This window comes from Lynx canadensis, chromosome F2, assembly GCF_007474595.2.
Source record: "Lynx canadensis isolate LIC74 chromosome F2, mLynCan4.pri.v2, whole genome shotgun sequence".
Taxonomy (NCBI): Eukaryota; Metazoa; Chordata; class Mammalia; order Carnivora; family Felidae; genus Lynx; species Lynx canadensis.
Genome location: NC_044320.2, coordinates 8,546,590 through 8,572,929, shown reverse-complemented (window position 1 = coordinate 8,572,929; position 26,340 = coordinate 8,546,590). Strand labels below are relative to the sequence as shown.

General features: G+C 54.8%; 1 protein-coding gene across 1 annotated transcript in view; it reads right to left on the bottom strand.

Moving 5' to 3' along the window:
• The window catches only part of ST3GAL1 (ST3 beta-galactoside alpha-2,3-sialyltransferase 1), a 95,272-nt gene that overhangs the window by 29,911 nt on the left and 39,021 nt on the right, over nucleotides 1–26,340 (bottom strand). The window contains 1 exon segment of the mRNA XM_030303993.1: nucleotides 11,115–11,170. The gene's annotated coding sequence lies outside the window, so the exon portion shown is untranslated.

The following is a 26,340-nucleotide window of genomic DNA, read 5'->3' as shown; positions in this document are numbered from 1 at the left end:
CCGAAGTCCCGCTGCAAGGAGGCCAATCGGGGCTGACGGAACGGCCATCGCCTCTTGGCCCTGCAGGCCAGGGAGCACAGAACGCGTTGCACCCAGCCCTTCTGGGGGTTCAGGGGCAGAGCTGGGCGTCCGGGCTTTCCCTCCAGCTGTTTCTTCCACCTTCCCCACGTGCTTTGCGCACGGGGGGCGGGCCTTAGGGTCGCATCTATGGGCTCCCACTCCGGCTGGCTTCCTGTGGGTTTGGCCCAGGGGAACGAAACACAGGCAGGAGACTGGAGGGACAGGGGGCAGAGATTCGGGGCTCCGGCCCCTCCGTGCGTCCACCAGCTCTGTCTTGGGATCTCGGCAAATCTCCGTCCCTGACCTCTCACCCCTCAGCCCTAGAGCTGGAAATCCCCCACTGTTTCCATCCCTGGGGACAGCACCGCCCTGTGGTCTCTCTACCCCAGACCACATCCTGGTAAATAACCTTCCCTCAAGCCGCCCTCAGTGGCCCACGTGGAGTGCAGTGCATCCTGCTGGCAGGTGCAGCCCTCCCCACCCCGGCGGTCCTGTACCAACAGCCCCAGGAGGTGCCCCACGGGCGGCCCTGCCCCCCCACTTCTAGGAAAAGCCCTGGCAACCCTCAGAGGATTCGCGTGAAGAGCTGGTTGGGGCCAGCTGGATACCAGAGGCCTTGGCAACCCTCCTACCTTGGGTAGCTGATCTTTCTGGAACTTTCCCAACCCCGTTCCACTGCTGCCCAGGAGCTCAACCATTGGGAGGTCTTCTGCGGAGATGGCCTATGGCCAGGACAGAGCCAGAGCCCCCGGGCTCCCCCTCAGGCTCAGGCTCCCCACATTCAAGGTCCCATTAGGGGGCGCTCTACACACCAGGGGCCAGCGGGCTCCCCAGCACTGCTCCTCCAGGAAAATGCTGTGCTGCTGCAGGCCAGCCACAGGGCCAGGCCCCTCCAGCCCCCAGGGCTGTCTAGGTGGGACTGCCAGCTTGCCCCCGCCCATTCCGGAGCCCTTCTCTGCCACCGGTTCACCTGCCTCTTCCCATCCCCGGCCCCCCCCGACTTTGTGTCACACCCCACCATCGAGCTCTGGGAGAGAATCCTCATTGTTTTGCCGTGGCCCCGGGGGTGTCTCCTCCGTATCTCTGGATGGCTTGGCTGCCTCAGCTGCCTCACCATCTTATCCACGCACAGTCGGCCCGGCCCGCAGCGTCGTATCTGACACGTTTCCTGCTGGACCCTGGCAAGGTGCCCAGCGGCCTCTCTAGGGGCAGGTACCCTCCACTCCGCTTTGCAGGGGTGGGGGTAGTTAGGCTCTGAGATGCTAAGCTTTCCCAAGGCTGCACGGCTTCTTAGGGAAGCCAGGGTGTGAGAGAGGCAGTTCCAGGCCCTTTGGGGAAGGTACGACTATCAATACCATTTTACAGACGGGACAGCTGAGGCCCTCGGCCTTAGGATACTGTCTCAAGGTCACAGGGCTAGGAAGGGCGGGGCTGACGCCCGAGGCCGCTCTTCTCTTCAGTGCTGCTCTGCCCAGCCTCTCACGGGGCCTCTTACCTGTGGGGACACCTGTACTTTACTGCCCACACCAGGGGGCCTGTCTCTCTTCACCTCCAGACGGCGAGGCCAGACTGGGATCCCACACGTGGCAGTTCACATGTGTAACTCTCTGCTCCGCACACCCAAGGGCCCCGGTGACTCGGAAGTGCTGGGCTGATGACAACCGGAGAAAGAAGGGAGGCTCCATGGAGGAGGTGTCTGCGGAGACCGAGGAGGTGGAGAGGGTGAGGTCCCAAAAAGTGCACGGCGGCTGGAGCGGCGGCGGTGGTGATGATGGGGGCATCTCGCGCAGTTACGGAAATCAGGGTGCCCTTCTGAGTGGCTGCGGTGGGCGGGCGGGGTGGGGGGGGTAGTCTTTTGGAATGTAGACTTGAGATAAAGGCATTGGGAGCCACTGATGGTTGGTGAGCAGCACAGAGCAGTGATGCGACTGGCATATGGAAACGAGACTGGATGGGGTGCACACGGCGTCCCCTGGAGACTGAAGACGAGCCCTGTCTCTATCTTGGTGGCTTCAGAAGCTCATCTCCTTTGGGACCTGAGTCTCCCCGCTCCTTCCCGCGCTGACTTGACGGTTCGCCCGGGTCCCCCACACCCAGGCAGTGCTGACAGGTCGAGAGAGCCCCCTTCTTGCGGTTGGAAATCCTCCTCTCCTTACCCTGGTACCTCTTGCCTGCTCCTTTGCTGGGGGGCGGCTGGAGGGAAAAACACAGATTCCTTGGAGCACAAACAGTGGTTCAGAATGGGACGTTTGGAGACGTGCCCGTGAGAAACACGATTAAGCGGGATTAGGGTCAGACGAGAAGGAGTGGATATATTTTCATATTTTCAGCCGCACAAAAGGAATGCAAATCCGCAAATCTTCTTATGCGTGTAGACTGAGCCGTGCTCAATTCAGAGTCTGAAGACAGCCACGCAACGTGCAGAGCATGTAACACGGTTGGGGCTGCATGTCGAGGCTCACGCCTGCCCCCAGAAAGAAAGAGATCTCCCGATCTAGGTGGTGCAGAAGTCCCGACAAAGGAAAGACTATTCAGGACTCTGAGACCCCCGCCCCAGCCCTGCCTCGGGGTCTGTCGCTGGTTCTAAAGGGCTCTTGGGTACCTGACAGGTGGAGTCCTGGCGGGTTTGGCGGGAAGGTTTAGACAGCTGACAGGTAGGTACCTTGAAGAGATAACGTTCCTCCCAGGCTCCGACTTCCAAGGAGAGATTTTTTTAACTCTTAATGTGCACGGGCATCACAAAGGCTCCTGAAAGAGTTAAGGTGACGATCTCCAGTGACATCCAGAATGGGGATTCAGACTACAGGATAAACCCCAGCGGCCAGTATGGCGAGAGGAGCCCAGCATCCATCGGGGTTCGGAGACGGGCAGGAGCCCTAGGCAAGCACGAGCCTGGCACAAACCATCCCCAGAAAACAAGGGTTGAGGGGTTTCAGGGTGGCCAGTGGGGTCACTGGGATACAGCTGTCCTGCCTTAGCCCCCCCCCCCCAGAGCCCCACCGGGGAGGAGAGGAAGGGCAGCTGTCATCAGGAAGGGCCACCCATTCAATTCCACAGCACGCTGGGCCCAAGTCACCTGTATGGGTCCCCCTACCCTGAGCCCGCACTGGGGGTTGGGGGGACATCTTGCCCCGTTGACAAGGGACTTCGGAGCAGCTCACAGGGAGGACTGGGAACACGGGTGCCTGGAGCAGGTGGGCGAGGGTCACGTCGTGGGCTGGAGGGCCTTCGGCGCAGCTGAAACCAGGCAGCACCGGTGAGGCTCAACGCAAGAATCCAACGGCACTGGGCAGCCGGGGGCAGCAGAGGTCCAGAGAGTAGGGCACAGAGGCCGGGGGTGACCCGGCACACGGCGGGAAGGTGGGGGAGGCGTCCCGGAGCTGGTGAGTCGTGGAGAAATCCACGCGAATGCAGGTCGGGAAGGAGGCCCGGACACCTGCTCCTGACGTCCACGACGTGTGCCGGTAGCCGGTTGCACGTCTCTGCCGGGGCTCATTCAATCTTCGCAACAGCCCGGCAGAGCGATGGTGTTTCACCTTGAAGGCCGAGGGCACGTGCTCAAGGGCAGCCAGCAAAGGCTGGGCCCCAGATCCGACCTGGGCTGAAAGCCTGTGCTGTGTGTCCTGTGCCTGCCGCGATGCCACACCCTGTGGTGTTCGTATTTGAAACCGCGTAGGGAGATGCTGGGGACGGGGAACACCCAGCCGGCTCTCTCCTCTTGTCATTCCTATTAACTCACTGAATCCGTTCAGATGTCCATTTTGCGGATGAGAAAACGGACGACCAGGGAGGTTAAGCCGCTTGGCCCAGAGTCGTACATTTCAGAAACGTGAAGCCCAAAGGTGACCCAAGCAAGCGCAGCCACAAACCCGGAGCTTTTCGAGCTACGTATCTGCCCTTCAGGTGACAGAGCCCATCACCTCCCCTGAGGTGCGTCCACACAGGCGGGGGGGCTGTCTCCACTCCGCCCTACTCCCCCTGACCCCCCACAAGGTGCACACAGCTGCCACTCACCCTCTATCCGTGGAGGAGGCAGGCAGGGCGGGAGAGAGGGGACGAGCGAGCCTCGCTGACCCACAGGACAGAGAACGCCCTTGCGGCCGGGGCGCCAGATGGGCATTCAACACTGGGAGTCCCCCGCCCACCCCCATCTGTGTCTCTGCTGAGTCCTGGGGGCGGGAGACTGCACGGCTCGTCCCGGCTGCCCGTCAAAGGGCTTCCCACTCAGGGAACACAGCACCTTTCACAGCACTTTCTTGTTCTGCCCAATTTGCTTTCAAACAGGTGTCCTTTCATCTCCTCCAGGGCAGCGGTGAGAGACGGACTTTGAAAAGGCTGGCGGCCATCCCGGGGTCTCAGAGAGACCAAGGCTGGACGGGGGTGGGGGGGGCCCGGCACGATTCTGGGCGTAGCGGAACATACACAGCACGGGGCAGGAATGGCGACCCAAAGTGCCAGCCCGCAGATTCTGCCAGCTGGGGGACCTCGGGAAGCCTTCCGTGCCTTGGTGTGTCTGGAGAGGGGCTGTCCCACAGGCTTCCGTTCGTACTTGTCTTTGGCCTTCTGGGGTCCTGACCCTTTACACCTCTCCTTCCCCGTCCCGTGAGTGACCAACACTGTCCTTTACTGGGGAAGACACTACCGGGTGGATTTTGCATCTGTGTGTGTGTGCGTGTGTGTGTGTGTGTGTGTATGTTGTGGACCACAGCTTCATAGCAAACATTTCTATGATCCATAGAGAAAGGAATAATCATCAAAAACCTGGAAAGAGGAGCTATCAGGATGGGTTTGCTTCCTCTTTGCTGTGTATCGGCGTGTTATGGTTTCAAACCCACCTCCTTATGATTTCAGCAAAGCTCTTTTGACCTCAGGGTGGGTTGCCTTCCACCGAGAAAGCCGTGTCAGGACGCTGTCATTCACATCTGCTGGCCGTAAGCACACGGGAGCTCACGCAGTGCCCAAGTTGCTGGGGGCTTGGCGAAAAAACATAACGGAGCGGCGGCTATGACATGATGGGCATTTAAACTTCAAATAACATAGGAACGCCTGGGTGGCTCAGTCGGTCAAGCGTCCGACTTCGGCTCTGGTCATAATCTCGTGGTTCATGAGTTCGAGCCACGCATCAGGCTCCGTGCGCAGAGCTTGGAGCCTGGAGCCTGTTTTGGATTCTCTCTCTCTGTCTCTGCCCCCCCGGCTCGCGCTCTGTCTCCCTGTCTCTTAAAAATAAACATTAAAAAAAGAAGTATTAAACGTTAAATATCAAGAATTGCGAGGACTCACTGAGTTTTGGTCCGGGCAAGGCTCCTCTTTGCTGACCTAAGGAACTCTCCGAAAATCTTGAGACACTTGCTCCTGCCTTGGCCGGGCCTTTCCCATTGGCCGTGGCATTAACCCGGCAGCCGTCTCAGGAGGAGAAGGGACATCTGTTTCTGCCTTGGCGAGGCTTCTCCTCGTGGGCAGGGGTGCGAGCCACGGAGCTGTCCCTGGACCAGCTGTCCCTGGACCTTTGGAGGAGCCCACCTCGCCTGTCAACACCGGTGCCCTCACCGCGAGCTACGTGCCCCGGCATCGAGGGACCCAAGCCGGCAGCTGGTGCTTGGAAGGCCTGACTCCACAGACAAACCAGCTCCTAGCAAGGTGCACCTCAACTGAATTTGGACTCTATTCCTCCCATCGCCCCTGTGCCTGGAACAACAGTGTAATCCATCACTGGTTTGGAGTATGTTATTTCTTTAATGGCTTATTAAGAGACATCATCCTCTATCCTACTGGCTTGTGAAATATTACTATTATAAATTAGAACTCCCTCAGTGAAGCCGTGTTAAATTATTGGCAGAGACAGTCTCAGTCTCTGAGCAGAACTTGCCTCGAATACAATATTCTTGCTAATGCAGGTAATAAGCACATGGTCTTTAGGTTCAACTTCTATTTACGAGGCTCTCACAACGTGCCCGCTGCTAATCTTCTCCCTCTTTTCCAGATAGGTAGCCAGGCGTGGCGAGATAAGGGACTTCTGGTAAGCTTTGGCCTGGACCCGGCCCCAAGAACCTTCACTCCCTCCTGTTTTGGGAGCTCAGCATCTTGAGCATTGACCGAGCTATCATCCTGCCCCCAAATTCAGAAGGGAAACTCTGAGCCCGGGTTCTGGGCAGAAGAGGTGTGAGATCTCCCCATTCATAACAGGCCCTCGTCCACACCCAGGAGCCTCGCGGCGCCTGCCGCGATCCAAGCAACGGTAACAGGCTAGCTGCTCAGTTAACGGGCGGCGATAAAAAGCAAACCCCGGACCGAACATGCTCTCCTGCTCCCCCATGCCCCTCGACGCCTGCGAGATCCTCCTAGAACTGGTCCTTGCCTACTTTCCGACCCCACTCCCCACGCCTTCCCTTTGCCCACTGTGCTCCCCAGCCCCGTGCCCCCTTGCAAGATGACAAGCCCAGGACCCGTGCACAGCCTGTGTGCCCTGCCCAGATGCTCCTCCCACAGACAGGACGACACCCACCACTTAACTCAGGATGCTGGGTCCCGTGTCAGCTCGTCAGAGAGACTCTCTCTGAACCTTCTGCACCCCTGAATCACGCCGTCTATTGCCCTCTGCACCTCGCCCACCTCTGTTTTCCAACGTTACATGCTTATGGATAGCTGAAAAGGTTCTCCATGCAATTAGGGTCCTTGAGCTCAGACGCCGTTTTGTTCCCCGTCATGTTCCTACAACAGCGATCTTACATCATCGTGAACGATCACCTGAAAGGTAGCTATTATCCCATTTTACAGATAATAAAACTGGGGCTAAAAGACACCGAACAGTTGCAATTTGCACATCTCACAGTTAGTAGGTGTTAGACCTCGGGATCAAATCCAGACTTTTTCTGGGCCAACCTATTGTCAAGAGACACTCCTCCAAGGGTCTCTCTCGTGCATTCCCACACGTCTTACTGGGTGGGCTCAGAATGCAAAGCCCTGACCAGTCCTTTATCTGGATTGCTTTTCAGGGTTATGTTTGCAGCAACCAATTGCACGACCTGAGGTAGCCTGGGACCAAAAGAGGGCTTGCTTACCGTTTGCTACAAAATCCTGAACTTTATAACCAGTAAAATGCCCTTGTTAAGTGCCTCGTTGCCCACGAGCAACTTTCTGGCCACTTCCCTTCCCCCCAAATTCACGTGAGACAAGGACGTGTTGGAAGGAAGGAACCAAAAGAAAATGGATTTGACTGAAGAAGGCTAAGCCAATGAATTAGGCGCAGGCATTGTGGAAAACAGATAACACTGACAGGTGAAAGTTGCTCAAATGTTCACATCTTTGTGACCTTCAGAGTCAGCTCAGCCATGAAGTGTCTGGAGTTCGACCGAACGAGGAAAGTGGTCAGGCTGAGCCCGAACGGTCACTGAGAGCACAGACCGTGTCTCATTTACTTCTGTATCTCTGGCACTGTACCCGTATGGGGGCCTGTTTCATGGGCCGAACGATAACAGCCTTGCTGGTCAACTCCCACGCTGACTGCTCGTCGGGGAGGAAGCAGGAAGGGCTGGGCTCTCTTACATATGGGAGTTTTTACTTTTATTTTTAAGTTTATTCATTTATCTAGAGGAGAGAGAGAGAGAGCGAGTGGGGGAGGCGCAGGGACGGAAAGGGAGAGGGAAAATCCCAAGCAGGCTCCGACTGTCAACACACAGCACAAGGGGGACTCGATCCCACAAACTGTGAGACCATGATCTGAGCTGAAATCGAGAGTCAGATGCTTAACCGACTGAGCCACCCAGGCGCCCCCAAACGGGGCTTGTTAAGCGTTCCTTCTGGGAAACTTTCAAGGAGTTCACAGGCCGGTAACCAGGCAGAACTGCTGTCTGATTATTCTTTTTCCAGCTGAATGAGCTTCAGTTAATGGAACACTTTAATAAGTCCTTCTGGGTCCCAGGGAAAGAGAGACGTTCCTCTGCTCCTAGAAATGAATTTCTGGTTCCACAGTCACAGGCCCCACACCAGAGAGAGGCGAGGACTGCTTGAGGCTCTTATCTGAATGCCCGAGGCAGGATCACCGAGGTCGTGCCCCCTACACTGGGCATCCCTCTGCTGGGAGTTCCAGGCTCACAAAATCAAAAGGGAGCTGCTGGAAGGCTCTGTCCCAATGCCTGACTGCCGCCTGCCTCGGAGGCAAAGGCTTGTCGCATTTCAGGATCACAGAGGAACGGAGGCAGGACCCTACCTCTCTGCTTCCTTTTCCAGGTAGGGAAAGCAAGGCTCAGGGACGTGACTTGTCCGAGGCTGTATAGGCGTCTGTGGTGGCAGCAAGACTTGAACTCGTGGTCCCTAACTCTCCAAACACGTCCCTTCCAGCACACCCCGCCCGGGAGCTGCTTCAGCAGGTGCCAGACAGGTGTCATTACCAACCGAGATGGCGGAAGAAGGGACCTCCGGGCGGGATTGGAAGCTGCCCAAGATTACAGCCTGCTGATGGCCGTGCCGGGCCACAGGTATGTCTGCTTCTGCCCCACCCCCCCCATACCGAATATGAAGCTACTTCAAATGTCAACCAAGAATGAACTGTACAAAATGGGTTAAGGAATCAGATGAGTCATTTCCTATTAGATACACACTTTTCTTCTGCTCCACTCAATTCTGTTTGATTTCTTCTTCTTGTCTTTTTTCTTCTCTTTTTTTTTTTTTTTTTTTTGCTACATAGCCATGACCCCCTACCTCACCCCTGCAGACACTTGGAGGTGACAGATGGAGGAGACAACAGAGACTAATAGCTGTGTTGGTGGGAGAGTGGGGAGGCAAACATACGGAGGGTCGAAGAGTGTTCTGGTACAACAGTCACATTCCCTGCCCCAGGGCCTTTGCACCTGCCACCCTTCCTGCCCCGCCTAGAAAATTCTTAGCCTAGAATCCACACAGCTTGCTCTCCGGCTGCATTCATGGTTCTGCCCACATGCCCTCCTTGGAGGGGCCTTCCCTGATCCCCCTAAAATCGCATCGCTGTCAGTGCTCCCTTGCTCAGCTACATTTCCCTTTGCAGACTCAGTCACAAAATGACACTTCACTGTACACGGTATTCCTTCTCTATTTGTCTCTTCCCCCGCTAGGGGGGGCAGGGACCTCACCTGCGTCCTTTACTGCTGTGTCCCCCATACGGAGAACAGCGGTGGGCCCTCAACATGTGTGGGCCGCACACAGGATGCAAAGTGCTCAGAGCTCAGCGAGCAGAGGTCCCTCTGGGTTTGTGTAGAATGGGAGGTGGTGGGGGAGGGGGAGTTCTGGGTCATTTCTGGGCCTCAGTGTCCTCATATGGAAAATGGGATGGTGACAGTGACATCCTCAAGGCAGGGTGGCCCACGGATGGCCCAGGGCAAGCGTCCGGCTCAGGGCGGGTGCCCTCTCCGATCTGAGCTCTGTTGGCCCCGGACCGAGCAGACCAGTCACCTTCGGGGACGGGAGGCAGAGCTCCACCTACAGACTTCCTCTGGCTTTTGCAAAAACAACAAAGCCAAAAATACTACAAAACCGCACTCTACATCTGTGCAGGCAGCGAGAGCTGTGGCGAGCAAGTGTGCATCCTGCCTCCTGGGGTCCTCTGTGGCGAGGCAGGATGTGGGGCTCACGGCATGCGAGGGGCACCCGGCCCTACCACGGGGCCCACGGGTCTGGTTCCCAGAGAGCCCGCGGCCTCAGAGTGACTTCCACGGAATACTGGAATGTCAGATGGAGGGGGACTCGTTCCCCCCGGAAGTGCGTGTGACTCTGGATTTGTCCCAACCAGGTACCCGTGGAGGGTGGGCTGTTTTCATCAAGTATCACCCCTTTCTCAGTCAGTCCCCTGCCCTGATGGGCTTTTCCTTGTCAACTCAGGAGCATAAGCGGCTGCATGAGCATCATCAAAGACTCATTGCCGCTCTGGCCAGAAACCACAAGGATCCCACTGTACGGATGGACAAATTGAGGCCCAGTGAAGGTAAAGGACTTGGTGAAATTCACCGGTGCAACGTGGCGGAACCAGACCTAGAACCAGCTTTCCGGACTTCTGGACGAGGACGTTAGTGAGGTCGTGGTTTCCGGATTTTGTTTAAGCTAGCATCTTACCCAGGCAGAAACTAACTACTGAAGCAGATTTTCCAGTTGAGGGGGGCGGGGCCCAGCCCGGACGCTGGGGCCTCCCCACCACCCCGAAGATGGCTTGAAAACCAACATCACACCCACCTCTACCCCTACTCTAGAGTTTTCTCTGAGGACTTAGGAGACCAAATCAGGCGGTTCATCTGCGGTCACGTTACTAAGTGGGGCTTGTTCATTCTCAAAGATTTTTCAGAAGCAGGTTCTAGGAAACCTTCTGAAAACAAGAGAGTGGGCCTCAAGGATGAGGAAACGGAGACGGGCACTCTTGGTGACGGGAGAGGGGGGGAGCGTGAGAAGTAGCAGGACCGGAAAACGGAGATGGTCAGAATCACACTGAGGGTGCAGAAAAGGCTGGCGGAGGTCAGCCCTTGGCAATGCACCTGCTTGGGTGTGGGATGAGGGCGCTGGGGGCCTGGGCTGGTGTCAGCCCGGTGCTGGACCCCACTTCCGCCACCTGTCCTGCCCTCCTTCCCACCGCGAAGTCAAGGATCGTACTTTCTGAATCACAAAGACACCTCCACAGTCAAAATGGTCTATAGGTACAGTCTGCACATGAAATGTAAGACATGCTTTATGACGGGGCGCAGAATGCATTTCTCATGCCGCACGCGTTGGTGACTTGGGGCATTTAAACGTAGCGAAAAGGGGAAGCCCTTGGTTAAGCAGAACTTTCCAGTGATTCGATGAGCGTCCGGTTCCCTGAACACTGCCCCACCGCGCGGGATTAGAAAGGATCCCCTTCAAAAGATCCTGTATGTCTGGAGGGCCTACTGTGCTCTGTGGGAGGCACCGGAAGAGTTACGACACTAACCAGGTCACAGGTCTCCCACCCTTGGCTGCCGGGGGACAACCATTTCAACGCAGTTTAAGACAGAGAAAGCAAGCAATTAACAGCACAGGCTCTGGAGTCACAGAGAGCTGGGCTCAAGTTCCAGCCACACCAGCTGTGCGATCTCGGGGGGAGTGCCTCAACCTCTCTGAGCCTCGGCTTCTTCATCTGAAAAACAGAAAAGAAAAGTACTCAGACTTACCGCAGGGAGAAGGCGGGAAGATCTCTCCAGACTGTGCCAGCAACAAGCTAAGCTCACACACCCAGAGTAAATAGGGAGTGCTATTCTGATGGCAGAGCCCTGTCAGGCCCACTGGTGGCGAAAGAGAAGAGTCACCAGCAGAGCGCGGGGTCAGCCGGGAGCACTGAGTGGGGAGGCTCTGTGCTCCAAAATGTAAACGAACGCTGTGCACTGCGCGATCTCTGAGGCCGCTTCCTGCCCTAGACCGGAGACCAGGGGCCGGGGTGTGCCTAATTTGGAGATGTCCTGTGCACCCGGCAGGGTCAGCCACTCCACACACCCTGTGCAACCTCACGGTTGCACGCACACTCCCCGAGGCAGCTCCGGCCTCCCGTCGGACCGGGAGGAAACTGAGGCTCAGACGCGCGGAGGGCTTGGTGGGGCCACAGGAGCGGGAGGGGCGGCGCGGGACTGGAAGCTATTGTTCCCCATGACGGGAAGAGAGAGGCCCGTGCAGGTGGCACCTGCAACCGGGCTGGTGGCAAGTCCCGGCTCACGTGGGGGGCGGGGGGAGGAGGGTCTGACTCTGGAATGTTCTAACTGGCAGGAATCAGACAGCTGGGCATTTTGTAAAGGGAGAGGTTACTTGAATCTGAGACTCAGGAAGTATTATTGTTGTTTGGGCTTTTTTCCTAAGTGCTGGGGGTGGGGGGAGGCTCCCAAAACAGTAATAAGGACAGATTGAAAATCCCGCCCCAGCTCTCCCCATGGTATTAATAATAAGCCCTCAGCTTGCAGTAGCTTCAGCCGCTCGCTGTGCGGCTCTCGTCACCTGTGAGGCATGCAAAATGCTTTCCCTCTGGGAGTGGGGATGAAGAGAACTTTCTATAGCATTCCAATTTTAGTACGTGTGCCTGCCAAGGCAAGCAAGAAAAGAACTTTCGGAATAGTCAAGACCACCTGGGCTTGTTTCTCTCCCTCTCACCTGAACGCACCTGCGCCCGTGGAACTGAGCTCACTGAACCTCTGCAGGTCAACAGTGGATGACCCCAGAGGCCCATGGATGTTAGTATACAGAGCGGCTGCTCCGGCCAGCGGGAGTCAGTGCCCAGGATGGGCTGTCCTGCCTCTGTCTGACTCTCCATGGAAACAACATGAAAGGAGAAATTTTTAGAAAGTGTACAATAGTTTAATTCGAAGTAATTACTTTCTAGAATAAGCAGCATGTGTTGTTTGCACCCTTTTTTCCTGCCACAGGTCGGGGGAGCATTGGGCGGGGGGACATAGTCTTGCATAACTAACACTGGATGAGCTTCAAGGCCATCAGGGCAGCGGCTAGCTGTGTATCTTTCAGTGAGTCACTTTTCCACCATGCCTCGTTTCCTGATCTGTTAAAGTGGGGAGAATGACAGTGTCTAGCTCCTGGCTTGCTTAAAAGATTAAGAAGGCCAACATATATGAAGTGTTTAAACTATGCCTGGCATACAGTAAGTCCTCTCTAGGGAAAAGCTGCCATCATCATAATCACCATCACCACCACCACCACATCACCATCGCCATCATCACCACATCAATATCATCTCCTCATTATCGTCATATCTTCATCATCACCTTCACCTCCAACGCATCATATCTTCATCACATCATATCAACAGCAGTGGCATCACCATTATATCTTGAGCATTATCAGATTCATTAGCAGAGCAGCAGTTAGCACCAGGACCGCACCAGCACCAGAACCAGCATGGACCACGGGCACCGCCAGCAACAGCCCAGCACCAGCAACCAGCAGCATGCAACAGTCAGCACCAGCAACAGCAGCACCAGAAAAGAAGCAGGCACCAGCGCCAGCACCAGCAGCACACCCACCAGCAAGCACCAGCAGGACCACCAGCCCGCCAGCAAACAGCACCGCACAGCGCAGCAACAGCAACAGCACCAGCAGCACCAGCACCAGCGCGCAGCACAGCAGCAGCACCAGCAGCACACCACCACCGCCAGCAACAGCAGCACCAGAGCACCGCCGAAACAGCCGCAGCAACAGCAACAGCAACACAACAGAAACAGCAGCACCAGCAACGGAGCAGCACAGCACCAGCACCAGAACAGCACCAGCGCCAGCAACAGCAGCAGCAACAGCAAACAGCAGCACCACGAGCACCGCAGCAACACAGCACCAGCTCCAGCAAACTCAACATCAACATAAGCGCCAGCAACATCATCATCACCATCACTATCACCTCCATCAACATCAACATCACCATCTCCATCAACGTCATCATCACCATCATCACCACCATCACCTCCATCAACATCATCACCACTATCACCTCCATCAACATCATCATCACCATCACCATCACCATCATCACCATCTCCATCAACATCATCACCATCAGCATCATCATCGCCAACACTATCACCATCATCATCATCACTGCTCTCATCTCCATCACCATTCACCGTCACCATCTACTCTGGGCCAGATGCGACACATCTTATGGGAAGTGTCATTGATCCCGTTCCCAGATGAGGAAATTGAGCCTGCGAGACGGTCACACGCACATGACTTATTTGTTGTGCCAATAATAATTAGCAGTGAGCTGGGAGGAGGCACATGGCACCATCTGCCCCAACACTGCTGAGCTGAGCCACATCAAGCAGAGGACTTGGAAAGGCAGGCTGTCCCCATGTCCTTTGATCATTTTCTCCTTAGCTGGTGGATCCCTCTGTTAAACACACAGCCTCAGACACATGCCTCCCTAAGCAAGGCCACATATGTATTAGGAATAAGAGACAAACACGGAGTTTGGAGTGTTGCCACTGAATCCCAAGAGGAGACTCTGAGCCTGGTGGTTCTATGAATGGCTACTCAAGACAAATACCCAAACTCATAAACAAGACCCACAAACTTCCCTGGACACAAAGCTGTGCGAGTGAGGTTCTCCTGATGCCCATCCACACCCAGCCCTGTTGTGCAGGGTCATTATGGTGCTTTCTTGGTGGGGGACAGTATCTGTGGCAGGGGACTTGGAGAATTACTGCCACTTGGGGTTTACAACAGCATCTTTATAAAAAGAATCTCTCGGAGTCAATTCCGGTTCTGAACATTGCCCAATTACCTTAGTGTAGGCACCAAAGGCCACAAGAAAATGAAAATCTACTGAGATTTTGCGGCGAGAACTTGGGCCATTTTCTTATTTTTTTGTTTGTTTAATTCCGGTAGAGTTAGCATACAGCGTTCTGTTGGTTCCAGGCATACAATACAGCGATTCAACAGTCCCATATATTACCCAGCGCGGCATTATCTACAGTAGCTAAGTTATGGAGGCAACCTTAGTGTCCATCAACAGATGAACGGGTAAAGAAGACATGGTGTATCTATGCAATGGAATACTATTCGGCCATAAAAAAGGAGTGAAGTCTTGCCATTTGCAAAACATCCGTCTTGATGTGGTAGGTCCCGGTTGGCATAAGGAAAGGACGTGCCTCAAGCCGCAGCAGGTGAGCAACACCCAGGGCTCCCCCAAACCTGGGCGGCTCCCATTAACTGCTTCCTGCTTCACCACAGGATGACAAAAACGTCTCCTCTGAGCACCTAGTTTGTGCCAGGGAATTGGGATAGGTGACAAGGACATAAAGACGAATGGAATGAGGAGTCACCACGGCAGAGAAATGCCCCATCAGTACAGTTCGGGCCAAGTGACAACCAAGGCACGAATAGCAACCCGGCTCCTATTCAGCGCTTCCTGTGAAGCCCTACCCACCCCCTCACCCCCTGCCTCTGCCAACGGGGCTGTTATTTGGAGACAAGGCCTATAGGGAGGTAATTAAGGGGAGATGCGGTCATACGATAGGGGCCTTAGTCCCACAGACCAGCATCCTTGTAAGAAAAAGAAGAGACTAGGGGTGCCTGGGTGGCTCTGTCGGTTAAGCGTCCGACTTCGGCTCAGGTCATGGTCTTGCGGTCGTGAGTTCGAGCCCCGCGTCGGGCTCTGTGCTGACAGCTTGGAGCCTGAGCCTGTTTCCGATTCTGTGTCTCCCTTTCTCTCTGACCCTCCCACGTTCATGCTCTGTCTCTCCCTGTCTCAAAAATAAATAAACGTTAAAAAATTAAAAAAAAAAAGAAAGAAGAAAAAGAAGAGACCCTGAAATGCACTCACAGTGCACACGTAAAGAAAGACCAGCAAGGACACAGCAGAAAGATGGCCGTCTACAAGCTGGGAAGAGAAGTCTCACGAGGACACCACCTTTGACGGCAACTCGATCTTGGACTTCTAGCCCAAGTGAGAAAGAGGAAAATAAGTTTTCGTTGTTTATGACACCCAGCTGTAGAACTCTGTTATGGCAGCCCCAGGAGACTCACGCAGGGCTGTAATTGTCATGCCCATTTTACAGATGAGGAAGCTGGGGCATGAGGAGAAGTACCTTCCGGAAGGCACCCAGCTACTAAATGGTAGAGCCAGGGGTCAGGACCTACGGCGTCTGGCTGCAGAGCCCAGCAGTTTCGGCCAACTGCGTTACACAAATACGTATTTCCTGCCCTCCTCGGTCCCTACTTTCACTGTGAGAAGACCTATACCTCCCCCCTGCTTTGATATTCGGTTTGGTCAGCTCTCTTGCTTTGGCCAATGGGATGTCAACAGATAGGAAGTGTGCACATCTCTTGGCAGAAGGCTTAAGTTTGATTATGCGGGAGGCACCTGGGTGGCGCAGTCGGTTGAGCGTCAGACTCTTGGTTTCAGCTCAGGTCACGGTCCCAGGGTCATGGGACCAAACCCCATGTTGGGCTCTGCACTGAGCATAAAAACTGCTGATATTCTCTCTCCTTCTGCCCCCTCTTCCCCCACTTGTACTCTCTCTATCTCTCTCTAATAATAATAATAAATTTGATTATCTGGGTTTTTTTTTCAGTTCTAGCATGAGTGTGGCACACCCTAGATAATGACTACCTTTGGCCCAGGCCTTAGAGACAACTCAAGGAACATTGTTGAGCCACAGCCAGCCTGCAACGGACCCACAGTCTACTTGTAATGTGAACAAGAAATAAGCATTTGGTGAAAGGGGATTTAGGGATTGTTTGTTATGCAGCAAAGCTGACACATGTAGGGCTCGGTTTGCAATTATTCTATCTGCAACCAACCAACCATCCAATGTGTAAGAATGGAGTAGGAGCTCAGGAGATCTGACTTCCAGCACAGGCTCTGCCATTCGCCAGCTCTTTGGCATTCACTTCCCTGTGCCTCGGTTTCCTCAGTGGCAAAACGGGGATAATAATAGTACCTACATCCTGAGGTGACGCAAAGAGTCTGCGAGAGAGGATTATCGAGTCCTCAGCGTAGTGCCTGACCTAGGAAGGGCTCACTATGGTTGTCAAGGAGGATGCGTGTGATGTGTTAAAGCTAAAGAAACACGGTCTGGGTTCAGATCAAGTGCTCCTTTTTCAGTGCATCCTTTAGCGCACCCTTGGCCAGCCAGTGTGGAGGTCTACGTTCTACCAGAGGACACCGAGAGCCCGGTCCTCCTCAGGGAGGCAGCAGGAGGTTGGATAAGGAAGGAGCAGGGAGGCCCTTGGGTCTTGTGAAGGGGAAAGCTGGGCTCTCTCCCAGGCCCAGAGTTGTGGGGGAAGCATGGGTTGGAAAGAAGGGTAGAAAGGTACCTTGAAGGGCTGGCTCCTTTTCTCTCACTCACAGATGAGAAACTAAGGCCCAGAAAGGGGAGTGTCTTCCCCAAGGTCATACAGCTGGTTAGCCTCAGAACTTGGACCAGAACCTTGGTCTCCCGAGAGCAGCTCAGGCATCATTCCACCGCCCTCCTGCTCATTTAGGAAGAAATGAGGACTCATTCCTCATGCCGGCTTGGAAGGCAAATGTCAAGTGTCTCTATCCTCGTGGGTGGATTTACCAAAACTCAACACTGATTCAACAAGCTTTCCTTTGAGTCACTTCAAAACACCCCCCTTCTCTTTCTGGGAAAGTCAATCCTGTTCACAGATCCCGGATCCTGGAACAGGTGGTGAGGCCGTCAGCTGTGAATACATGGCAGGCCATACAACAGGAGTCGGTGGTTGCTAGAGTTGTTCTTTTGAGGGTCCCTGTTCACTGGTCCTGTGTTCCCCCAAGCCTCCCAATAGGCAACAGACAACTGCCTGTCAAGAGCATGGGACCGGTGCTCTATGTTAGAGAAGACACAGACTGTGCTGGGCAGGGAGGGGCTTCAGGGAGGAGGCAGCCCTGGCCCCGGATCTAGAGAGATGGGAAGAATGTGACAAGGCACAAGAGGAAAGGAATTCCAGAGTCCTGTAGGGTCAAGTTTTGAAAGGGAGCAAGGAGAACAAACGTTTCACGTTTTTTGCTTTTGTTTTTGTTTTTGTTTTGCGGGGGCGGGGGGGGGGGGGGGCGAGGAGAGGGCAGTGCTGACAATGAGTAAGAGTAGAAGAGGCCGTAATTGGAATTTTCAGGGAGGACAACTCAAGTGAGCTTCAGTTGATTCATCTGAAAAATGGGGGAAACTGAGGCCAACGGCATAGGCTCCTGGAGGGTAGCAAATGATGGAACACACGTGGAGTATCTCAGCGTAGTCACACAGGAGGTTTAGAGCTGCACCCCCAACACAGCAGCTCCTGTTGAGAGACAGTCCCTCATGGTCTCTTGTGCATCTATGTCTCTTAGAAGCAGAATTACTGGCAGCTTCTGTTCTGGGCTAGCTTTTTCAAGGATGTATAGGGAATGGAAGGTAGGGGGAGGGTGTCTGTCTGGAGCAGTATCATAATGTCCCCCCCCCCCCCACCAGGGGAAAAGTTGGGGAGGTTTGCTTGCAGCCCGTTTCTAAAAGATCATGGTTCCTCATCCGCGAAGCAAAGCCAGGGGAAATGAGGCCAACGCTGAAGCTCAGGCTGTGGGCTGTGCTGTGAGTAACAAAGTCCTTTGTATCTGATCCAAGAAACTCATGTCTTCCGCCGGCATTCTGGCATCCAGCTAAGGTCTTAGCTAGCAAGTCGAGTAACGCCTCCGGATCTCCTCCGTTCTTTACAGCCGCTGGCCACACGTGGCTACTTCTCCTTAAAACTAAATGAAATGTAAATTTAGCTCCTCAGTTGTATTAGCCAAATATCCAGGATGCAACGGCCCAATGTGGTGGGTGGCTACTAGACTGGACAGTACGAGCTGGACCGTGTCCATCGTCGGGAAAGTTCTCTTGGCGGGCCCTGGTCTAGTAGATAAGAGCACAGGGTTTGGGGTTCAATCCCTGATTCTACTACTTACTGGCCAGGAGCATTTGAGCAAGTTACTTCACCTCTTTGGGCCCCTCTTCCTCATCTGTAAGGCCAGAGACACAGGGCTGAGTTCACGGATTCTCGCAAGGATTTCACAAGATAACCCGTACAAAGTATACCCAGCCTGGGCCTACGGTGAGGGCTCCCTAACCAAGAGCTAACGTTTTCAGGTAGTGAGCGAATGCCAGTTCCCCCCCCTCACACCCCAGTTGAGGGTCGGTGGCAGGCAACATGAGGGAGGCGACGGAATAGGTGGGAAGGTGGCAAAACCCAGAGGGGCCTGGAAGCCAGGCCCAGAGGCCTTGCCTTACGCCAAAGGCGAGCGGGGAGCCTTAGAAGATTGTAGACAGCGGGATGCCTCTTCTTCCCCCAGCCCAAGCTCACGGAGGCAGCGCAGAGAGAAGAGAGATCACAGGCTCTGGCCCAGAAGAGGGAGGTGACATTCTGCACCGCTGGCTGCAAGGCCTCGGGCCAGATGTTTTACCCTCAAGAGCCAAGGCTTAGGCCGTGCAGGACACCGGCATTATGAGACCCACGTCGCAGGGTTACGAGAGAGTTAAGTGAGACGAGCCGTGCAAAGCTCCCGGTTTCTGGCACACAGTAGGACACGAGGAAAAGAAAATCTTCTTCTCGGGATGGCCTAGAGGACAAGCAGGAAACCTGAGTGGCACCGAGGGGCAGGAGCTGGTAACCAAGAGATGCTGGGCTTTCCTTAGGTTGCAGATGACTCCCAGTGACCTCCGGAGTCCCTTCAGCTGGAAAGGCAGGTTTCAGGTTTTCATTTCTCAGCCAGGGTCGGGCTACTTGTCCCCGTAGAGCAGATGGTATTGGCACCAGCCTGAATGGCCATTCCCCCTCAGCTGCTGTGACCGTCGGCTCCGGGGGATCAGGCCAGTTGGACGGGAGCTGCCCTCCCTGGGAGGCGACCACACCCTGGTCCCCTTCCCCCCGGGCAGCCCCCGGACAATGACGGAGGTGCCCGGGGTTACAGGATGCTGGCATCCTTTGGCTCAGCGTGGAACCAACCCTATTGTGGGCGCATTTTGTGCTCAGGGGTCCCATGGAGTCAGCTAAGGGTTGACTACAGCTGGAGGCACAGCCCTGCTCAGCTTCTCTCCCCCACCCTGCTCTGTCCTGTCCCCCTCACCGCCCCCCTTCTCCTGGAGCACCTCCTTGGTAATCCACACACAGCCGAACGCCTGCCTCAGGCTCTGCTGGGAGGGAACGGAGATCCCTGCATAAAGCTGGCCTGAGCCACAACCGTCAGTAAGAGGAAGCTGCACGAGCGAGATGTTTTCAAGTTCAGAGAACTCTGCAAGAGCGAGGGATCTCTTCGACAACCGCCTGGTCCAAACCCTTGGCTTCATAATGAGAACCAGACGCCCTCGGTCATTTAGCGAAGACTCATCGGGGCCCAGAATGTGCCAGGCTCTGTTTTGGATGCTGGGGACTCAAGGGCGAACAAGGCAGCACCCTCCCCTCTTCTTGAAGCTTCCGGATCCCATCAAACAGCAGGCCACAGCGAACACCACCGGGGCCCCCAGGCCAACGCCACCTTTCACGCCGGATTATTTCGACAAGTGCCAGCTCCACTTCCCACGCGGCTTCTCTGGGCTTTCATGTGAAGGCGCCCATCAGACACGAGGCCGATAAATATTTCATTGTCCTTCCATCTCATCCCACATCACATGAAACGCGGCTGCGGGAGGCGTAGGGGAAGATCTGCTCAACTCGGAGACGAGTCGAGGCAAGAGGGTGGGTTTTCGAAGGGGCTCGCTGCTCTCTGAAGCGGGTTCTGCCGCTTGCCTGCCAGCCAGCCTGAAACCAGTACTGAAGGCCTCTGGGGCCTCAGTCTCTTTGTCCGGAAAATGGGCACGCCGGTAGCCATGACACAGAGGAGTGAAGGCGGCTCGCAGACTCGGCACGCTGGGCACGGGTATCTGGTCTCATCACCACCGATAGTGTGTGTGCTTGGGCTTGGGGGGGGGGTTCTCCTCTGCCTAAGTGGGGGGGGGCAGGATTGAGTAGGAGTCTGAGGAGGCCAGCCCCCAGTTCCTTCTTCCGAAGTCCTCACACTGTGCAATTCTCCGTAACAACCACTGACTTTTCCACTAGGAATCTAAGTGATCGGTCACAGCGGACAGAGGGCAGAGGAGCGAAACCCTCGCCACTCTCCCTCTTTGAGTCTCCAGCGTTCTTACCCAGTGCCCGAATTAAATCCCTTCGATGTACCTGCACATTTTGGCAGTAAATACTCATCTCAGGGGTTTTGAAAAGAGCAGCAAAACCCTTCTGAAATTCTCATCAAGCCGAGGCCCGCGAAGGATGGAGAGGCAAGGTTATCCGGGTGTGGGGCCTTTCATTAGCGGTGTAGGGGGAGGGAGACGTGCAGGGAACCTCTAAGTCCTGGGGAAATAGTGAAAAAGAATATAACGGAAACACAGAAGGGCGACTGTGAACACCTACTAGGTACCTAGCAGGTAAGGTTTACCAACTACTCACATGTGCACAGTTTCAAACGCTTTATGTGGATTAAGCCATTCATCTTCCAAACAACCTAGTATTAGGGGCCTCGTGTCACTTCCTCTTTGGGCAAGCACAGAGAGGTGAAGTCACTCGTCCAAGGTCACATGGCCAGTAGATGGCAATGTCAGTACCTGAATCCAGAATGCCAGGCTCCGGGGCTGACGCTGATGGTGACACAGGACTTAAAAAGTCGTCTCCCTTCCCCTGGGCTACAGACCACAGACCTTGTTACATGTAATCATGCCCATTTTTTTTTTTTTAGCTTTGAAAAAAATGTTTATTTATTTTGAGAGAGAGGGAGATGGAGCGTGAGTAGGGGAGGGGCAGAGAGAGAGAGAGAGAGAGAGAGAGAATCCCAAACAGGCTCTGGACCATCAGCACAGAGCCCGAGGCAGAGCTCAGTCTCACGAACCGTGAGATCATGACCCGAGCCGAAATCAAGAGACTGACGCTTAACCGACTGAGCCACCGGGGCACCCCGATCACTTGTATTCTTAAGGAGCACCCGTCAAGGTGCAGATAGATAAAGGGTCTCCCTGTGAGCGCACTTGGAGACTCAAACCCAAGCGTCCTGTCCTAAGGGTGCCCTGAGGCCACCCAAGCCAAGGGTGGGCAGGGGAGGGAAGCTGGGAGGGAAGGAGGAGAAAAGTCACTGGACCCCGCAAATCTGGACAAGCAAATGCATCTCTCCACTGGCCCTTTGCAGAACCTGCTGGGGCCTTTGAGTTTTTGATTAAAATTTTTGACAGGCAAGCTGTCTCCTGCAGGCAGCGCTAGGTAGAAGAACCCTGCAAGAAAGGATCCGAAGACAAGTCTAGAGCAGTCTCCTCTGGTGTGGCGTAAAACCCACGTGTGATTCTTTACCATCAGGCTGACACCTCAGTCCGTAGGAGGGTCCAGATCTGGGGGGGAGGAGAGGGAGCAAAGGGGACTCGTCGCGTCCGGGGAAGTTGGCGACCCTCGCTTGGGGTCCCATTGGGGCTACCCAGGACTAACTGGCTGAATGGACAGGAGTGTCCCCGAGAACACACTTGAAAATCAAGGTCGGTGGTGAGAACAAAGGTCAGAGAGGAGGCCACAGGGCACACAGGGCACAGGAAACCCCTCGGGAGCCATCCTCCACTCTGGCCCACGCTGCTCGCGTCTCGATGCCTCTGGCCTTGACCCCGCCCTGTGCCTCGTCTATAGCGGGGGCCTCCCTCACTTCCCCGGGGACTTGGGATGTCCAACGTGCAGATTCGGGCCAGGACGTCCAGGATGCCTTGTCTTGAACCAACTGCCAGAATGAATCACTCATGGGGCATTTTGCTCTTAACCACTTGTGAGTACTTTTTTTTCTTCTAGTTTCCCCCTTCACTTAACCTTAAAGTGGGGAAGTTCTCTGTTCCGCATAAAATTCCGTTTACACAAAGGAAAAGAGGGAGCATATTAGAAATGGAAACTTCCGTAAGGCAGCAGTTGGTGAACTACAGCCTGGCCCTCTATTCGTGTAAATAAAGTTTTATCGGAACACAGCCGTGCACGTTTATTTCCATATTGCATGGGATGGCTTTGTGCTACAATGACAGGTAAGGAGCAGTGATTGAACGGCTATGGCTCTCAAAGCCTAGAGTATCTACTGCCTGGCCCTTGAAAGAAAAAGCTGTCTATGGGATTCAATGCCCTGAACAACAGAGAAAAATAAAGGCAAAGCAGGAAACATATTTGTGGCACCTGGCTGATCGTAATATATAAAGAGCTCTTACAAACTAAGAACACACACACAGACATACACACGCCTATTTTTAAAGTGGGGGAAGGACGAGAAAGGCAAAACAGCTCAGGAGAAATGCAAGTGACCCGTCAGCTACAAAGAGTAGCGAGCTCTAGTGCACGAACAATCAAAGTGACACAAATAACAGAGAGATGTCATTTCTTACGGTATTGGAATCTCAGGACTCAAGAACAAGAACACGCCTGACCAAGCCCTAGTTCATTCTTCGTGGACCCCCTCCTGCTCCCGGGCAACCGGGAATGTGTGTGTTTCGTTGTGGTTTCGGGGGTCACCGACTAGCTGAGGGCGCCCCCCAGAGCCACATCCGCCGGCCTCTATTGTGACCCCGCAGGGGCGCACAGGGCGGACGCGTGCTGTGGAAGAGAAGCGAATGGCCAGGGGTCAAGAAAGGAGGGACCACCTGTGGCTGCCCTTCTTCCTTCTAACAGCTGCCCAGTCTCCTTCTGGGGGTCCCTGCCTTCCCCCCTCTGCCAGCTCCGTGGGACCGGAACCACACTGCCTTCTCACGGCACAAGTGGAGGGATCCCGGGAGGCTCTTCAGACTCCTGGATTCTCAGGCAGTGAGATTCTGTCCTGCGGCAGGGACCTCTGGGCAAATGAATGAGGCTGGAAGGAATGGCGGGGGGCGGGGGGCCGTGTGGTCCTGCGATCTCAGGGCACAGGTGGACACACAGGGTCCAGACATGACAGGGTCTGTCTTGCTAAGACCCTCAAGGTCCGCCGGGTTCCTGGCCTTGCCAGTTCGGGGCTGTGGGCCTTGTCTTCAGTCCAAGCCCTACTCACACTTCACAGATCAGAGGATCCACCCTGCTTCCTTGATGTCTTTGGGGCTGGGCTCCCCAGCCCTACTGTGTTTTCTCCATTTTCTGGACCTCTCTGTTCTCCTGCCCAGGCCTCAGTAGAAAGCTGTGCCTCAGAGGGTGGTGAGGAGCTCACCTTCCTGTGAGATGCCAGCCGGCTGGATCCTCCCTCCACAGACCTCCCCTTGCTCCTGACAGTCCGTGGGTCACCTCTCTCTGCTTTGCCTTACACGTTCTCCCCTGATCTCTCTGTTCCAGTCCTGCCAACTCCATATCTGCTCTTGAAGTCCCCAAGTTCATTCCTGCCTCGGGGCCTTTGCACCTGCCGGATGCTCTGACTCCTCCCCGGCATTCCCACCCCAGCTCAAAGGAATTTGAGGCCGAAAATAATTTACGTTTCTCTAGCATTTTCTTTGGCAATCTGAATCCATCGGCTGGACTACACTCTCACGATAAATCGCTCTGGGACGTCAGCAGGGCAACAATTATTAAAATCGCCAGCCGGCGTCACAGTCGGGACGCGGTGAGCTAGAACTGGCTCATTACTCTCATAACTGCAAGCCCAGGTTCATTCTCCTAGGCCATGGGGCTGGCCACAGAGGAGAATAGACATCTCCACTCCGTCCGAAACTTCACATCTGAGGAGGCCAGTTCAGGGAAAGGACATGTCCTTCGATCAGACTCCAGGCGCTTGGTTGGAGAGACGCTTCAGGAGAGGCCAGAGACGTTCTCTGCACTCTCGGGGTTGAGTCCATTAGCTCAGCAAGCCTACAAACTACCCACAAACTGCCCTCTGCCGGGCAAGGTGGTAACCGTTATGCTCATTGGCGGGCCAGCCGCTGACACTGACTGGCCCCGCTCAGAACGAGCCCGTGCCAAGCTCCGGGCCAAGTTTTTTGCCAACACCGTTCCAGGATCGTCTCTGGCGCGCAGTGGCTGGACAGGTCCCTGCAGGCTCAGAAGGCCCAGGCCTACTCCAGACTCTGCCATCACAAAGCTGTGTGACTTAGAGAAAGTCCCTTTGCTTCTCTGGGCTTCAGTGCCTGCCCGGGGGAAAGGGTGGTGAGCAACATGCCAGCACTAAGCCTCAAAGGACCGTGCTTTACGTCCCTCGGGGTCACCACTGGAGGGGACCTTTGTCAAGTTCGCGAATTCTGAGCCTCAGTTTCCCAATCTGTCCAATCTTGTGTTAAATCACAGGGCATGGAAAGTGCTGCCTCCTGGCATGTTTTGTCTGTGCCTTACAGCAATCGACAAGATGTTGAATGAGCTGTCACTTATTTTTTAAGTTTACTTATTTATTGTGGGGACGGGAAGGAGCAGGGAGAGAGGGAGAGAGAGAATCCCAAGCAGGCTCTGCACAGCCAGCACAGAGCCCGACACGGGGCTCAAGCCCACATCCCATACCGGGGGATCACGACCTGAGCTGAAGTCGATTCGGACGCTCGACAAACTCAGCCACTCGGGTGCCCCTGAATTAGGTGTAACTTTAAAACAAAATTTTTTAATGTTTATTTTGAGAGAGAGAGAGAGAGAGAGAGAGAGACAGAGAGAGAGACAGAGACAGAGCGCAAGCGGGGAGGAGCAGAGATAGAGGGAGATTCAGAATCCGAAGCAGGCTCCAGGCTCCAAGCTGTGAACACGGAGCCTGACGCAGGGCTCGAACCCACAAACCGCGAGATCATGACCCGAGCCGAAGTCGGACACTCAACCGACTGAGCCACCCAGGCACCCCTCGCTATAACTTTTAAAAATCAGAAAACTTTCCATAAAAATCTGGACCTCTGGCTTCCTCGGCAAGAGGACAAAAGATCCAGGATGCTGGCACTCCCGTTTCCCCGGGGCTAAGCAGTGGCCATCTCCTTTGGTCAGAACCCGGTCAGTGTGCCAGTTTGCCACAGACCCCACTACTCCCTACCGCTTACCCGGGCCTCTTTATCCATCGGTATTATCCACGTGGCCCCTGTGGACCTGGGAGACCGTGCCCCCAGGACCGGAGGTTCCAAAGGCCTCCTCGGCTCCTGCTTTCCATGACTTTCCTGATATTCACACGCCACCAGATGCCGCCCTGCCAGCCCCCGGGGAAGGGAGTGGAGGACTGCCAGCTTGAGGCTGGGTCCTCCGGGGCTGCCTCTCACGGCCCTGTGAAGGGAGAGGCCCTTGCCTTTGCCAGGATTCCAGTCCCCGGTCAGTGGAAAGATGATAGCCCTTGAAATGCACCGGGCAGCCTTCAGGCCACGCAGAGCTCCTGCCGCGGCCTCTATAATTACCTGCGGCGTGTAATAAAGCCCCATTGAGAAACCTTAGGAAGGAAGGCTTTTTCCCGGGTAATTTTCTGATCATAGAATTTCAGGGTTGGAAGGGACTTTAAAATGACATCTAGACCAACCCATCATTACTGTCTTGCTGTTTGCCCAGCACTGTCGGGAGCTGAAAATAGAAGATGCAGTGACAGCAGCCCCACCCTGGAGTCCTCTCAAGCTGTGGAGGCCAGTCGCGTCAACAGGTAATGACAATGCACGATCGCCAGGACTCTGATACCCAACAGCTACCAAGGACTCAGCTGTATGAGGTGCTAAACTGCGTGCAAATAATATCTCTGACTTCTCAAAAAAAAAAAAAAAAAAAAAACTCTCCCGGGAGGTGCTGTTTTTAATACTTGGTTTGCAAGGGAGGACTCCGAGGCTCAGAGAGGCTAAGGCCCTCGGTGCAGGTTGCCCAGCCTGTATAATGTTAGCACAGACCTTGATCCCAGCGGTGTGAGAGCCCCGGACTGGATTT